At 36.7% G+C, this 17,882-nt stretch overlaps 1 protein-coding gene across 1 annotated transcript in view; it reads left to right on the top strand.

The window, feature by feature from the left end:
* Positions 1-17,882, top strand: part of LOC148956173 (coiled-coil domain-containing protein AGAP005037) — a 398,884-nt gene that overhangs the window by 123,602 nt on the left and 257,400 nt on the right. The gene's annotated exons all lie outside the window — the stretch shown is intronic.

Below are 17,882 nucleotides of genomic sequence, written 5' to 3'. Positions count from 1 at the left end.
ATTTGTTTTTTTGTTGTTTTTTTTCCAGGGGTGATCGTATCGACCCAGTGGTCCTAGAATATCATGGGAGGGCTCATTGGAACGGAAATTAAAAGTTCTAGTACCATTTTTAAGTGACCAAACATTTTGAAACGGGCGCAAGAGAGACCGCTACTGTGAATCCTGAGATATTGCACAAACCATTTAAAAAAAAACTGGATTCACCTAGTATCTCTTGATTTGGTTTACTTCAACATCCTTACTTCAACATCCCGGTCGAATTTCCCTGCAAGCTTCAATTTAATCATTCAATCTTCAATCTTAACCGTTCCTGAGATGCTGTAGATACACCCATTTGATAGCCGAAATGCACATAGTATATTTAAGTTCAACACCCCCTCAACATTATCTGAAATTTCAAACTTAAAAGCCTTAGCAACTCCTGCAATGTTGCAGATACACCATTTCAAGCATACGACCGTACAAAAAGTCTTTTGATTTAGTCCCGTGAAATTTTCAACTTCATAAACTTAGTCGTTCCTGAAATATTGCGGATAAGCCCTTTTTACACCCTGAATGCACTATGAAAATCTTAACAGCAGAATACACTTAAAATCTTTTGGTTGAATTGTGTAGTTTTAGTTTTAGTAGTAGAAGTAACATAAAGTACATAAAGTCGTAGTCGTGATCACGAAAGTTGTGGTAGTAGTCGCAGTTGTAAGGAATAACAGTCGCAGTAGCAAGTTGTCGCATTCACAATTAGATATAGTCCCTGCCGTGAATAGTCTTAGTCTCAGTTGCAATTAGTCGCAGTTGTGATCCGTCACACTAGCCGTTGTAAGAAGTCGTAGACACAAGTAGTCAAATTTGTAGCTGTACTTGCAGCCACGGTTAGTCGCAGTCCGGGTCACATGTAGTGACAGTCACAAGTAGTCGCAGTCGCAAGTAGCCTTAGTCATAAGTAGTCGCAGTCGCAAGTAGCTACGTCCACAAGTCTTCGCAGTCGTAAGTAGTATCAATCGTAAATAGGGTAGTCGCAAGTAGTCATAGTATTACGTAGTCATAGTTTCAATTTCAAATAGCCTTAGTCTCCGTCGAAAGTAGTCACTGTCAAACGTTGTCACAGTCACTAGTAGTCGCAGTCGTGAGTAGTCACAGTCACAAGTAGTCAGTGTAGTGGTTGCAGGTAGCCACAAATAGTCACAGTAACGGTCACGAGTTGTTGTAGTCGAAGTCCTAAGTAGTTACAGTTGTAAGTAGTTGCAAATAGTCACAGTCGCAATCACAAGAAGTTGCTGTTGCAAGTACTTCCGGTTGTAGCGTTTGTGTCGTTTCACAGATATTGTAGAAACGCCATTTTGATAACCTTGATACACATAGAGTCTTTTGTTTTAGTTCAACCTCTCCATCACTATTCCCTAAAGTTTCATCTTACTACCCATAGCTTTTTTTTGGACACACCCAGAATCAAACTTTCCATCTTTCCCAATGTATGTAAACAATTGATAAGTTCTATAATTCACAACCTTTGCCCCGGGGACTGGGGGGCATGGTATCTCTGGAGGAATAATTATTAGACTTTTTCGACATCTTAGACAAAATGGTCTTTTCAAAATTTTGGTCACTGCTGAGGGGAATCTTGAAAGGATGAGTGAGACTGATTGCCGTCTAAACACTATTCAACATTCATCTCAACATACCCTGAAAGTTTCAACTTAATACCCTCAACTATTCTTGAGATAATGCACATAGAGTCTACTGATTTAGTTTAACATTCCTCTCGACATTCCCTCAACCCTCACCTCAACACCCTTAGCCTTTTCTGACACACCCAGGATCAGACAATCCCCTCTCTTCCAATGATAAATTATGTTTTTTAAACGATGAATAAACTGTAAAATTTACAACCGTTGCCCCAGGGGGTTGCGGGGGGGGGGGGCATGGCCTCCAGAGTGGCTTAATTATTATACTCTTTGACTACATTGAATAAGATAGCTTTCTTTCAAAATTTCGATCGATGTTGGTGAGGGGGAGGGATTTAAAAAGGCCAAAGGTGTGCAACTCCCATAACTTGCATCCCCCAGGGGCTGGGGGCCATAGGATCACCGGTGATACAGCCAATTGGTCTTTAGACTATTTTGAACAAAGTAATTATCTAAAATTTTAATCGGAGGTCTTTGGGGGGAGGGCAACTTACTTACTTACTTATTTATTTACTTACTTGTACTTACTGCGGGACCAGACGTGAACGTCTCATCCGGCATCTAGAAGACTCCGTATCGTTTGCTCCCATTTGTCACGATTTTGTGCTAGTTCTTCAGCAAATTGGAAGCAAACAGCTCTCTTATTTTCTGCCAAAAGAGAGAGGGAGGGGTTGATAAGCCTCCGATCAGTTTTGAATCTTAAAAAGGTTACTATAACTTTCATTTTCTAATTGACTGAGTCCCCTCTGAAGTTTCTACGATCACCTCTCCCTATGAAGTGGCCCTGGGAAAAATTTAATTAATCAGACAGAAACTAGAATTAATTAATCAACGAGGAACAGAATATACACTTTTGTTTGATCTGAATTGTAATACATATATTTGTTTTGGATTCAAAATTAAAATAGGAATGGAACAAATCTAAATGATTGACTGATCAACTTTGGCGAAAGAAGAGAATTGCAGCACAAATCTAGAATGAACTATTTTCCATAAACTCAATTTTGTAAGACATTAATCTGCAAATAAAGACTTTGAAGTCCATACTATAATAACTTGGAATACAAAAACAAATTGATATTTTTTATTAATAATTGGTTATTTCCCCTATATTGAGACATCTAAAAAAAAGGTACTTCGAATTTTTTTCCATTTGGTGAAGAATATACAAAGACAAGCAACACCTCTTACAAATACGGCAAAATAAAAACCGAAAAGTGCAACGGTGGTTCTGGAATAAAATCGTATTATGCGATTGCAATATTATTTTTTTTTTTTTTAACATTTGATTCTTTTTCAACAAAAGACATTTTTCATCCACCTAAGGGGTTAGGGTTCAATTAATGGACATTGTTCTTGGTATTTGAACCTTTTTTTATATGTTGTATAAGAAAGAGAAAAAAAAACAAGAAAAAATAAAGTAGCAAATTTGACCAAATGATTTAAATCCATGACTTTTTCCAAGTTTGCATGAAATCAATTTGTGAATATCACAATACAACCTACAATTTGAAACCATTAGCACCTTCCTAATGCTATTCAGTTGTGCTAAGAATACTTTCGTGCTTACATTAATGGTTCTCTCTACTATTTACATTGATTTCCCTTCTAGTGCTACAATTTCGCACTCCCAAAGAAAATTATTCAAAGGCACGGAACTTGAATGAAAAGCTTTGGAAGAAGAAACGTGACTCTTCAGAAGAATTGTGTTAGATAGGACGGCGTGTGCTTTATACTTAAGCTGCATATAAATTACGTTGAAATATGTATCTAATGTCGGCAGTGATACCAATTTTTCATCCCCTCCACCCAGATTTTAAAAGCCATCTTTTTTAGCATTTTTACTGAAAAAGACCCATTTTTTGGTATTTGGTCGAAAAAAATTGAATGAAACAAAATAACACCTCCCCCCCTAGACCCTTGAAAAATAAATTTTCCCTCCCCCAGGAAAAAACTACAGTCCTAGATGGGTGCCACTGAAAGTAGGCATGAGTAAATATATTGTACATCATGGCTGAAACCCGTAATACAACTTCTGTAGTAGAGAACCCAGAGTAATTGACGCCAAAATCATTTATTACACACACTATTCTTGATGCTTTACCTGAAATTTTAAATTTAATTTTTAATGAGCTATTTGTATATCAGGAATCCAAATAGTTTTTGCTGTTGAACCCCTTAGTAATATTTCGGTTTCAAAGTATCCTTATTCACAATATTCTCAAGAAACTAAGGGGGATCCAAAACTCTTTGTGAACCATTGCCCTATATCTTAACTGCTTTCTCTTGGATTCGCATCTCATATATGTGTTTTTCAAAATGTCCAAACTTTGAAGCTAAAATCGTAACCTAGAAGTCGAAAATCATTTCCCACCTACTACTGACATTACTACCACACTATAATTTTTGCTACCATGTGTGTACGGTTTAGTAACATTGACGACTGCTATTAATAAAGCGTATTTGCTAAAATTATGGTACAATAAATATGTACGAAATCATGTAAATTAAAAATAAAAGCAATCGTATGAAATAAAAAGCTGTGTTTTTCAATCAAAAGTAAATAACAAATTGAAAACTAAACATGTGCAGAAATTACCTTATGTGATATGTCAAGCTGACAAGAAATGAAAAAGGAAGGAGAAAAATGAAAGGAGAAAAAAAAATGGAAACTAAACAAAACAGAGACAGGAAAAAATAATAACGCCAAACTTAAAACGTACAGAACTGAACAAAAATAATGGTACTTTGGCCGCTTCTCAGACCCCAAAACGGCCAAAGTACTACTATTTGTTCGTTAATGAAAACAAAATATAACTTTTAAGTAGTGTGTCTTCTTATTCGGTAGCATAAAAAAATTAATAACGCTCAAATCGCTGTGAATTCTTTTCCTTTCTAGCATCAGTTTGAAAGAATTAGCTTCACTAGTCTGATATCAATAATGTCTTTTTTTAAATCCATTCTACACAAGTAAATGAAAAAGCAGTTGGTTGAATTAAACTTTCAACTTAAGTCATATGTTTAGTTTTTCGTCGGTCACAATTGAAACTCTAGCCCTTCGAGTATTTTTGAGGGATGATTCCCCAATTTCTTTTCGTGGTGAAATTTTTCAGCATACAAAATTTCTGAGAATTAATTGAGTTTCACTTATTTTCGCTTATAAGAACAACTATAAGGAAAAAACTTATTTTCATCGCTTTTTTTTATTCCATCCCTTCATGGACGTACGTAGATTCTTCTCTAGGGGGAGGGCAGCCGATTCTGTGATGAACGGTCAAGCTCACAAAACCTTACATTGCCAGCCTTACAAACCTTACATTTCTATCATGCCTATGAAATATTTATTAATAAGTAATCACCAAAAATCACAAATCATCAATAAACTTCAGCATTAATCAGTCTTCTTGGATTAGAGCTAAATCTTTCCAAGACATTATGGATAATTGCTTCTTTTTTTACTTTTATTCTGTCATTCCAGCTGATGTATTTCCAGCTTTTTCAACCATCTACCTTTTTTCAACTGCTTTTATAGCCATCTACCTTTTTTCAACTGCTTTTTCTACCATATCTAGTGTAAATTTGAAGTTCTAGGGGGACAGCTGCCCCCCTCTGTCCCTCCCCCTTCCGTACGCCTATGCATCGCTTCAAATGCGTATAAAAGATAATTGGCTTTGCAAAACCTTCAATCTAAGCAATCTATGTAGTTTTTATGAAGGTACAAATGACACTTAAGCCTTTGGGAAATTTTAAGGGCAGTGTCACCACTCTTGCTTTTGGTATTTTGTACATTTGATGAAAAGGAATGAAACACCCAAACGTCATCTAATTAGTTTTTCTCTTACATTCATCTAGTTTTTCCCTGTTTCTGTTAAACTTGGTACGCCATAACTTTTAATCTTACTGACAAGGGTATCAAATCACACTGAAGTTCTTTACCTGCCCACAAAAAAACAAAAAATAACGCTACTATTTTACACAGAAGCTCTCATTTAGCCATCTTTCCTTCTTAAAGATAATTTAGAATATACATATTTTTTTAACTCAAGCGGCGGAACTACCGCTATTACTTTTTGTAATGCAAAAAAAAAACAAAAAAACAACAACTGTGATTTCATCTCAAAACTGGCATTGTAATTCTGGCCATTTTTGCTGTTTTTGTAATATTCCTTCAGATTTTTCCTGTTTCTATTATACCCGACACATCGTAATTTCTAATCGAATTGGCAGGCTTTTACGTTGCGTCGGAAAACTCGAATTAATCTTCTTTACCTGCCTACAAGAAAAGAAATAGGAAACGTGACTTTTATCCACATAGGTTCTAATTTAGTCCTCTTACCTTCTTTAAGAGAGTATAGAATTTTCCTAGATCTAATTCCCTGGCTTTTTGTCTAAAGGGACCTTTGTTCGTTCTTGGTTTTTGAAGGTCATAACCCAGAATAACTAATGTCCTTAAGTCTTTCTTAAAAAAGAAAAACAAGTTTGTTTATAAATTAGAATAAGAGTAGGAAATGACCTGGCACATCTTGACAAGAACTTATATGCAGGGTTATTTCTGGGGAAACCCAGGATATGGGCAAGACATAGAGACACTATATTGTGTTTTCGTTGCTTTTTTTTTGGAAAGTAGTAGACATTCTGTTTCAGATATGTTTAAGTTGAAGATTTAGACTACGAACCTAGAAAATTAGGGAGGGGGTGATAGTAATGGAATAACCGAAGTCGTAAAACCTTGGAGGCAATCTCAAGTTTTAGCTTTTAAGGAGTGTCCTTATATCATACTTGTCTTAATATCCGATATGATATAGCTTTTTCAACAATTTTAACAACATACACTCTTTAGAAAATCTCGACACAAATTGTATTATTTATTTTAATTTTACATCTCCTCTAGTTGACCTGATAAATAAAACTTAATACCACTCTAAAAAAATTCTACCTATGCTCTTTGAAAACCTGGATACACTTGCACTCTTTCGATTTAGTTAAATTGTAGGAGCAGAAATAGCAATAGAAGTAGCCCTGGAAGTTTCAACTTAATACCTTAAGTCGTTCTTGGGGTATTGCTGGACGTCTTATTTGTAACTAGCATACACAGAGCGTTTCGATTTAATTTTAAAGCAATATTTAGTTTCAAAGCATAGTGGGTAAATTGCATAACTGTGGGGCGTTGAGGTAGTCAATACCCCTAGAGATATTTTGTCTCGAAGGACCTTCAGCTATTTTGTCTCCAAGTTTTGATTGGAAGTGTCTGGAAAATTATGGGCTAAAGAGGAGGGCTGATTGCCCTCCAATTACTTTTGAATCTTAAAAAAGGGCACTAGAAGTTTTAACTTCCAATCGAACTAGCTGCTTTAGAAATTTAAATTAAATTACTAGCTTTGATAGAGCAATGCTGCCTATGATATTGCGTATATGCCCTTTTGAATACCTGCATGCGTATAGTCTTTTCGTTTAACCGAAACTCCCCCTAAACCTTCCCTAAGAGTTTCACCTTAACGCCCTTCATTAGTTACAGTAATTATAGAAGTAGTATTGAAAGAATACACATAGTATCTAGACTGTCTACTGGCTAGTTCAAAATCCACTACAATTTACTCTGAAAGGTCATAATATAAGCCGTTCTTGAGATATTGCTTCGTCACCCTGTTGACAATGTAAGTTTGTTCGTTCATAGTTCGTTTTGATTTCAACACTCGCCTAAACAATCAAACAGTTCGTGGTAACGAACTGTAAGTAAGGAGCGACCCGGCTCAATGGTAACTGAAACTCTAAAAAACGGAATTTTGATACCAATAGATACATCAAAAGAATCAGATTTTAATTCTGATTTCAAATATATAAGTTTCATCAAGTTTAATGTTACCCATCAAAAGTTACGCGCCTGAGAAAATTTGGCTGATTTTCGAGAAAAGGGGGAAAGACCCCCTAAAAAATATAGAAACTTAATGAAAATCACACCATCATATTCAGTGTATCAAAGAACCCTACTGTAGAGGTTTCGAGCTCCTATCTACAAAAATGTGGAATTTTGCATTTTTTGCCAGAAGAAAGATCACGGGTGCGTGTTTATTTGGTTTTTTTTTCTTTTCCCCAGGGGTGATCGTATTGACCCAGTTGTCCTAAAATATTGTAGTAGGACTCATTGGAACGTAAATTAAAAGATCTAGTGCCCTTTTTAATTGACAAAACAATGGAGAGCAACTAGGCCCCCTCCCACGCTCATTTTTTCCCAAAGTCAACCAATCAAAATTTTGAGATAGCCATTTTGTTCAGCATAGTCGAAAATCTAATAAATACTTCTTTTACGATGACTTAATCCCCCACAGTTCCCAGGGGAATGGCTGCAAGTTATGTACTTTGCCCATTGCTTACATATTGTATTGGTTATTGGGAAGTATACCGACATTTTCAGGAAGAATTTTTTTCAGGTGGGGGGGGGGGTTGAAAGAGGGGGTTACTCGGGAATATCTTTCCGTGGAGGATGTTTTGTTGGGGTAAGGGACATTTCTATGAAGGGGGGCGCCGGATTTCCAAGCATTATTTAAAATACGATCAGAAATTAAATTTAAAAAAACAAGTTTTTTCAACTGAAAGTAAGAAGCAACATTAGAACTTTAGAACTTAAAATGAACAGAAATTATTACGTATATGAGGGGGTTCTCCCCCAAGTCAATACCTCGCTCTTTACGCTATAGTTTTTTTTAGTGCTTTCAAAAGAGCTATCTATTCTAATTAACGGCCTTTGTGATTAAGGGGTCATTTTTAAAGAATTGGAACTAAATTTGAACTTTAGCTTAAAGAGCAAGGTATTGACAAGGGGGCAAACCCCCTAATATACGTATTAAAAATATATTAATATAGAAGTTCGTTACGAAGTTAATTTGTAAGTTACGTATATTTGTTACTAATAAAAACGTTCGTAAATAAAACTCAACAAGTTTCGAGAAAGCCATCTAACCAAATAAAAGTAAAATTAATATGCAAATTTCGTTTTAATTATTCATGCACGGTGAGCCAAAATCAAAACCTGCATTAATTAAAAAACGTTCAAAAATTAAATAAAAAAACAAGTTTTTTAAACTGAAAGTAAGGAGCGACATTAAAACTTAAACCGAACAGAAATTGTTCCGCATGTGGAAGGGGCTTTCCCCTCCTCAACGCCTAGCTCTTTACGCTAAAGATTTACTCTGTCTCACAACTATATTTTTTAAAACAAAAAAAACTTTAGCGTAAAGAGCGAGGCGTTGTGGAGGGGAAAGCCCCTTCCATATACGGAATAATTTCTGTTCGTTTTAAGTTTTAATGTCGCTCCTTACTTTCAGTTTAAAAAACTTGTTTTTTTTTTTTATTCCTTGAAAGCTTCACCTTAATACCCTTAGCGTCTGTAGTAGCAATAGTTGTAGTAGCAGCAGTAGAATTAGTAGCAGTAAACACATAGGACCTTTGGTTTTCTTCAAAATCCCCTTCAACACACGATGAAACTTTTAACATAATACGATCAAACGTTCCTGAAGCGTTGCTTATGCGTTCTCTTGAGAACGTATGTGGGTATAGTGTGCTTCAATTTAGTTCAATACAGTTTCAATATGGCCCAAAATTTATTTCTGTCTTAAGGCCCTTACCTTTTGTAGCAGTTCTAGTAGCACCGGATGCAATAGTAGTAGCAGTAGAATTAAAAGTAGTAGCCTTAGCTTTAGTAGTAGCAGTTACAGCAGTAATAATGGTAGCAGTAGTTGTAGTGGTAGTAGAATCCATAGAATTGTGATCCAAAGGCGTAATTTGCTATAGGGCAGGGGACAGCTTCCCCCTCCAGACCCAAGTCCCCCTGAACTTAGTTTGCCCCTTCCCAGCTGAAATTTAGTTTCTGTAAAAATATATTGCCAAAACTAAGATAAGCCTGCATAATTCAAGTATCCTGAGAAACAGGTCAGTTTTTTTTTAGTATATATTTGCCTTTATGGTAATATATAGATCATTTCTCAGCTTTCACTGTCATTTCAATTTGATTTGTAAATATTGGCTCCAGCTCTGCCCCCTCCCCCCGGGATTTTGGCAAAATTACGCAACTGTGCAAATCCCCTAGAACATCCCTCACGAAAAGCACTGTAAGTTTATCTTCAAACACAAAACTGTTCCTAAGATATTTCTGATATGCCCTTTTGACAAATTGCATACGGAAGGCATGCTCTCCCCCTAAAATTTTCTGAAAATTTCATTTTTTTTACCCTCAGGTATACTTGTAATAGCAGTCACAGTAGTAATATTAGTACTATTAGTACTACTAGTAGTATTAACAGTAATATCACTAGTACTAGTAGCAGCAGTAGTATTAACATATTACCTTTTAATTAGTTGAAGATCCCCTTCATTAAGTCCTGGAAATTTTAAATTAATACAATTAGCCATTGCTATGACATCGCCGATATGTCCTTTTGATAATCTGTATTTTTATATACTTCTTGAAATTTTTATTTTAATACTCTTAGCCTGAAAAATAGTTGCAATAGAATGATAGTAATAGTAGTAGTACAAGTAGTAAATGTAGTAGTGGTTTTAATATTGGTAGAAGCGTTCACATATTGCCTTTTGGTCAATTGATTTTCCCCTTTAAGTATTCTCTAAGAGTTCGAACTTAATACTCAAATCAATTCTTAAATACGCCCTTTTGACAAATTAAATGCATATAGTGTCTTTTCATTTAGTTTAAATTTGTCCTCAATATTATCTCAAATTTTACTTTGAGTGACTTAGCCTTAATAGTACTAGTATTATGATAGCTGTGGTGGTAGTAGGAGAAGCAGTAGCATCATTAGTTGTTAGTGTTGTACTAGCAGTTGTAGGATCAGTAGTAGTAGCAGTATTGATAAAAGTAGTAGCATGTACATGTTGCCCTTTGGTCAGTTTAACATTCTCCTCATGATATCCAAGAATTTTCACCTTGATACGGTAAGCTGTTCCAAAAATCTAGTTAATCTGCCCTTTCGACCCCCTTTTCATCTTAATACTCTAAGCCTTAAGAGTTGTTGTAATTGAATTAGTAGTTGGTGTAGTTTAGTAGCAGTACTAGTGGTATTAGGATTAGTAAAAGTAGCAGAAGTGGTAGCGTTAGTAGTGGCATGCGCATATTACCTTTTCGTCAATTGATCTTCCCCTTTAAGCATCCTCTGAAAGTTCCAGCTTAATATCCAAATCAATTCTTGAGATACGCCCTTTTGACAATCTTCATGCACCTAGTGTTTTTTCATTTGGTTCGAATTCTCCCTCAATATTTAGTCAATTTTTTACCTTCATTCACGTAGCCTTAATTGCACTAGAATCATAGTAGTAGTTGGAACGTAGTAGCAGTAATAGTGTATCATTATTAGTAGTAATAACAGTAGTATACAGACAATCTTCTTGTCTGTATCGTCACGTGATGAACATTTTATTTAAAAGTCATTTGATCTTTTCTTGGCGCCTAGGGCTCTATTAGTTTAAACTTTTTAGCATACTCCAATGCTAAACCAAATTTTATATTGAGAACATTGTTCAACTACTGCATGTGTATTATACAGAACACAGCCAAGAAGTAAAGCTAAGCCAAGTCGCAAAATCTAATTGTCATCGCTACCCGTTTCCAGAGATTGATAGCAATGATGTACTCTTTTATTATACAGAACACAATCGAGAAGTAAAGCTAGGTCAAGTCACAAGGTCATCTTGGCGCCTATGACTTTATTAGTTTCAACTTTTTAGCATACCCCAATGCTAAAGCATATTTTATATTGGGGACATTGTTTAACTGCTACATGCCTATTATACAGAACTCAGCCAAGAAGTAAAGCTAAGTCAAGTCGCAAAATGTTCTTGTCATCGCTACCCGTTTCCATAGATTGATAGCAATGATGTTATTCCAAATTTATATTAAATTGTGTAAGAATTACCACCCCCTCAGACTTACCTTAACTAGTACGCGGTTTTAATTCTTTTTACCCCTTTCATACAATCCAATTACAAATAAGAATATTATCGAGCTCTGTTTTATTCTCATTATTCAATCACCAGTTAAGATTATTCCGTCCTTTAACCCATTTAGAACTCTCATTCCATCCAGACAAAATAATATTTGCATTATTCCCATCTTAGCTTCATACCTATATTCTTCGTAATGATACAAGTTAAAACAATTCTGACTGTACCATTCCTTTCCTCGTTCTGAAATTACCCACGACGCATTCCTAACCAAACCTGTCTTGACTAGAGGCTAGGATCAATTCCAAATTAGCATACACTTCGCACATATTAAGAAATGGGTGTTGACTCAAAAACCTGTCTGGCAGGTCTTGTGCTCGTCGAAACTGCACACATATTCTTGTCTAATTCCTTGTATATTCGGTGGTCCCTATTGCCTTACTACTTACTCCCTCCATAAGAACCTTATATGTTAATAATTGACAACTAGTATAATTTATAGCCCTTGCCCTGACGGCTATTGGAGGGGGGGGTTGTCATTCTCAAAGATATACTTACTGAGCCTTTCACTGGCTGGTTGATCTCCAATCAATTTTGACTGTTGAAGAGAGCACTAGAACTTTCAAATTCCAATTGAATCCCTTTCGAAGTTTTTACGAGAACTCCTTCTATACAAAGTGCCCTGGTCTGAAAAAAACAAACACATTGTGCCAACATCATTCTTTGCTATGCCTATGATTGTGTCTAAAAGTACTGGGGCAATCAGATAATTTGTAGAAAGAAAAAAAATATGGAAATCTAGGGGGTGGACACTTCCACTCTTATGTTCAGAATGATTCAAATTTGTTTTAAGTTTTTTTTTACTTTCATTTGAAAAACATTTCTTTTAAAATTTAATTTCTATTACTTTTAATGCCATATCCAGCGTCATGCTAATTCTAAGGTTGGCTACAAATCAATCTTATATTAAAGTTTTCTTTATGGTTATCGATGCTTCGAGATAAAGGAACGACTTAGTGTATTTACTTACCAAAATGAAATAGAATTGTTCTAAGAGAACTATCGTTTCTGCAGTAACAGGGGAGTTTTCATCATAAATAACCCTACATTCGTTCTCGTATATATTTTAACACATAAATTCTTAAAAAAGAAGAGTAGAAATGACCCTATAACTCCGAACAGTACACCAAATATGGGCATAGAGTTATTAGGGAGAACACGTGGTTAATGGGGTCAATGACCTCTTTTTCCAAGGTCGATTTATTTGTTGTTGTTGTTGTAAGTGCACGCTCGAGGCGAATGTCAAGGTCGATGTTGTTGTTGTTGTAAGTAAACGCTCTCAGCGAATGTCAAGGTCAATGTTGTTGTTTTTGTTTTTGGCACGATCGAGGTGAATGTCATGGTGTCCAGAAATAGTATTTGTTATTGTTGTTCAAGCCAAATGTTATGAGTTTCCCGGAATTTGGAACACCTGTGCTGTCAACCTCAATTCACCTATCGTGAATCAATAATTCCCCTTAGAAACAACAAATTAATTTCCCTTTTCTTGACAGATCAATCAACCAATGACATCATCTGTCAGACTTTAAAAATTTTCGCATAGAAACGATTCTCCAGGAATAGATCCAAGTCATTAATGTCATTGCCTCGGAAACAACTCTTCTGGTCGAACTCCATAGGATATTAATAGCCAAAGGCCATGGAAACAATTCTCCAAGAAACATCTTAGCGATGAATTGTTTTAGCGCGGGAATCAGGTTTCTTATTAATTTGAAATGCATTAGCGCAGAGATGCCAAAAACAAAAGGAACACGCTGAATTACGTTTAGGGATTATTTGGGCGAAACTGTTTTAGACAGGTTATGGAACTATTTCGGCAAGACAGTTAGAGACATTTTAAAAGATGATTTTTGAAGAGATTTTAGAAGAGAATTTAATGGTGAAACTCTGTGGTCGTTATAATACACAAGTTTCATTTGAACAGTGTTGTGAGGTCCTCTAACCCAACCCCAAAGGGTTCCAATCCTCCTACCCCAACCCCGAAGGAAGCCCCCGGTCCTCAAAGGCCCCCAAGCTCCCAAAGGGCCACCGGAGCCCCCAAAGGCCCAGCCAGACCCCCAATGGCCATCCCCGGGCCCCCCAAAGGCCCATCGAGCTCCCAAAGGACCAACGGGGTCCCAAAGGCCCTCCACCGGTCCCCAAATGTCCCCCAGGCCCCCAACTGCCCCCCCCCGGACCCCCAAAGGCCCTCCCTGTGCCCCAAATGCCCTCCCCCGGCCCCCAAAGGTCCCCCGGACCAGAGAAGCGCCACCGGGATGCGCCGTGGGCCAGGAAAGCACCGCAGGATGTGCCGCAGGGATGCGCCGCGGGTTAGGACAGCGCCACAGGATGTGCCGCAGGGAGGCACCGCATGAAAGCGCCGCAGGATGCGCCGCAGGGATGCGCCGCAAAAAAATAAGTAAACTAAAAAGTAAAAATTTCGAAATGTTATCCCCCAAACGCCCTCCTCAGACCCTCAAAGGCCCTTCTCTGGTCCTCAAAGGGCCTCTAGGCACCCACAGGGCCAAACGGTCCACCCCGCGCCCCCGGGCCACCAAACGACCATCCCCGGGCTCCCCAGGTCCACAGGGCGCCCAACTGCCCTCCTCGGGTCATTAACGGTCCCCCCAGCTCCCAAAAGACCACTCAATCCTCAAGGGCCCCCGGATCCCCAAACGCCTTCCCTGGGCCCCGAAGGTCCTCCCCCAGTCCCCATACATGCACACAAAAACTTACAAACACACAAAAACTTACACACACACACAAAAACTTACACACACACACGAAAACTTACACACACACATGAAAACTTACACACACACGCCAAAACTTACACACACACACACACAAAAACTTACACACACACACACACACACACAAAAATTTACACATGCACACGAAAACTTACATGCAGACAAAAACTTACATGCACACAAAAACTTACACACACACACACACAAAACTTAAACACACACACACACGAAAAATCAAACACACACTCCAAAACTAACAGACACACAAAAAATTACACACACACACAAAAACTGAAACAAGAACACAAAAAAAACTCACACACACACGCACAAAAAAAAACACACACAAACAAACACAAACAAAAAAATAAAAAAAAAACAAAAGATAAAATAAAAAAAAAAGAAACAAAAACAAACCACACAAAAAAACAATAACACACACACACACACACACACAAACTTATACACACACACACACACAAAAGACTTACACACACAAAAACTTACACACACACACAAACTTACACACACAAACAAACAACTTACATACACAAGCAAAATATGATACACCCAAAAAATTACACACACACACACAAAAACTTACAACAAAACGCAAAAACTTACATGCACACAAAAACGTCCAGTACCACACACAATTACACACACACACACAAAAACTTACACACACGCACACAAACTTACACACACACACAAAAACTTACACACAGACACACATGAAAACTTACACACACACGCCAAAACTTACACACACACGCCAAAACTTCACACACACACACACAAAAAATTACACACACACACACACAAAAACTAAAGCATTAAACAGAACAAAAAAATTAACACAATACAATACCTGAAAAAATAAAATTACACACACACACACACAAAAAACTTAATACAAATAACTATAGAACTAACTACAAATAAATAACAAACTTACAAAAAAAAACACAATAAAACATAAAAACACACACAAAAAAAAAATTACAAAAGCACAAGAAAAAAAAACACACAAAAACGAAAAAAAACAAGCACACACACACACACAAAACTTAAACACAAACACACAAAAACTAACACACACACGCCAAAACAAACACACACACAATATTAAACAAAAACACACACACACACACAAACTTACACATGCACACGAAAACTTACATGCACACACAAACTTACATGCACACACAAACTTACATGCACACAAAAACTTACACACACAAAAACACGAAAACTCACACACACACACCGAAACTTACACAAACACAAAAACTTACACACACACACACACACACACAAAAACTTACACATGAACACAAAAAAAAACTCACACACACACCCACAAAAACTAACACACACACACACAAACAAAACTTACACACACAAAAACGAAAACTAACACACACACCCCAAAACTTACACACAAAAAAACTTACACATGCACACGAAAACTTACACACACACACACACGAAAACTAACACACACACGCCGAAACTTACACACACACACAAACACACCCAAACTAACACACACACGCGACAACTTACACAAACATGCAAAAACTTACACACACACACACACAAAACTAACACACACACACACAAGAAAACTCACATACACACCCAAAAACATACTCACACACACAAACTAAAACACACACACAAAAACACAAAAACAAACAAAAGAACAAAAAAAAAACTCACACACACACGCACAAAAACTTACACACACACACACAAAACTTACACACCCACACACGAAAACTTACACACACACCCCAAAACTTACACACACAAAAACTCAAACACACACACACACACACACACAAAAAATGATACACACACACAAAAAAAAAAAACTTAAACACAAAAAAACTTACACACACACACACACACACAAACTAACACACACACACACAACACTTACATCCACAGACAAAAGCTTAGACACACAAAAACTAACACAAACACACAAAAACTTAGAAACACACGCAAAAACTTACATGAACACAAAAACTTACATTCACAAAAAAACTTACACACACACAAAAACTTACACACACACACAAAAACTTACACACACACACACAAAAACTTACACACACACACACACACACATTAAAACTTACACACACACGACAAAACTTACACACACACGCAAAAACTTACACACACACACACAAAAACTTACACACACACACACACAAAAACTTACAAATGTACGCGAAAACATACAAGCACACAAAAAAAGACAAGCACACAAAAACTTACACACACACACACACACAAAACAAAAGAAACACAAAAACAGACAACAACACAAACCACGAACCCAAATCACCAAAACACCACTAATAAAAAAAAACCACAACACAACAACTTACACAAGAACACAAAAAAACTCACACACACACACACAAAAACTTACACACACAAACACAAACAAAAAACATAAACAAAAAAACAAGAAAACTGAAAAACACACGAAAACAATTAAACACACAAAAAATTACACACACACACACACACACACAAAAACTGACACATGCACACGAAAACTTACATGCACACAAAAACATAAATGCACACAAAAACTTACATGCACACAAAATCTTACACACACAAACACACGAAAACTCACACACACACGCCAAAACTTACACACACACAGAAACTTACACACACACACACACACACACAAAAACTTACACATGAACACAAAAAACTCACACACACACGCAAAAAAACTCACAAACACACAAACTCACAAAACTTACACACACACACACGAAAACTTACACACACACGCCAAAACTTACACACACAAACACATAAACATCAACACGAAAACTTACACACACACACATGAAAACTAACACAAACACGCCAAAACAAACACACACACACACACACGCCAAAACATACACACACACGCAAAAACTAACACACAAACAGACACAAACTTAAACACACACACACACACAAAAACTTACACATGCACACGAAAACTTACATACACACAAAAACTTACATGCACACAAAAACTTACACACACACACACACACACACGAAAACACACACACACACGCCAAAACTCACACACACACAAAAACTTACACACACACACACACACAAACACACAAAAAACTTACACATGAACAAAAAAAAATCACACACACACACTCACAAAAAATTGAACACAAACACACACACAAAACTTACACACACACACACACGAAAACTTACACACACACCCCAAAACTTACACACAAACATTTACACACAAACACAAAAAAACAATTAACAAGTAAAAATATAAATATACTGATAAATATATATTAAATTAAAAAAAAAAATGTATCTCAAATACACACACACACAAAACTTACACCCACACACACGCGAAATCTCACACAAACACGCCAAAACTTACACA

Source organism: Artemia sp. Qi Xiang Cuo, chromosome 1 (assembly GCF_049724085.1).
Source record: "Artemia sp. Qi Xiang Cuo chromosome 1, ASM4972408v1, whole genome shotgun sequence".
In the NCBI taxonomy this organism is placed as follows: domain Eukaryota; kingdom Metazoa; phylum Arthropoda; class Branchiopoda; order Anostraca; family Artemiidae; genus Artemia; species Artemia sp. Qi Xiang Cuo.
Note: the sequence above shows the minus strand (reverse complement) of the source record. Positions and strands in the feature narration are given on the sequence as shown.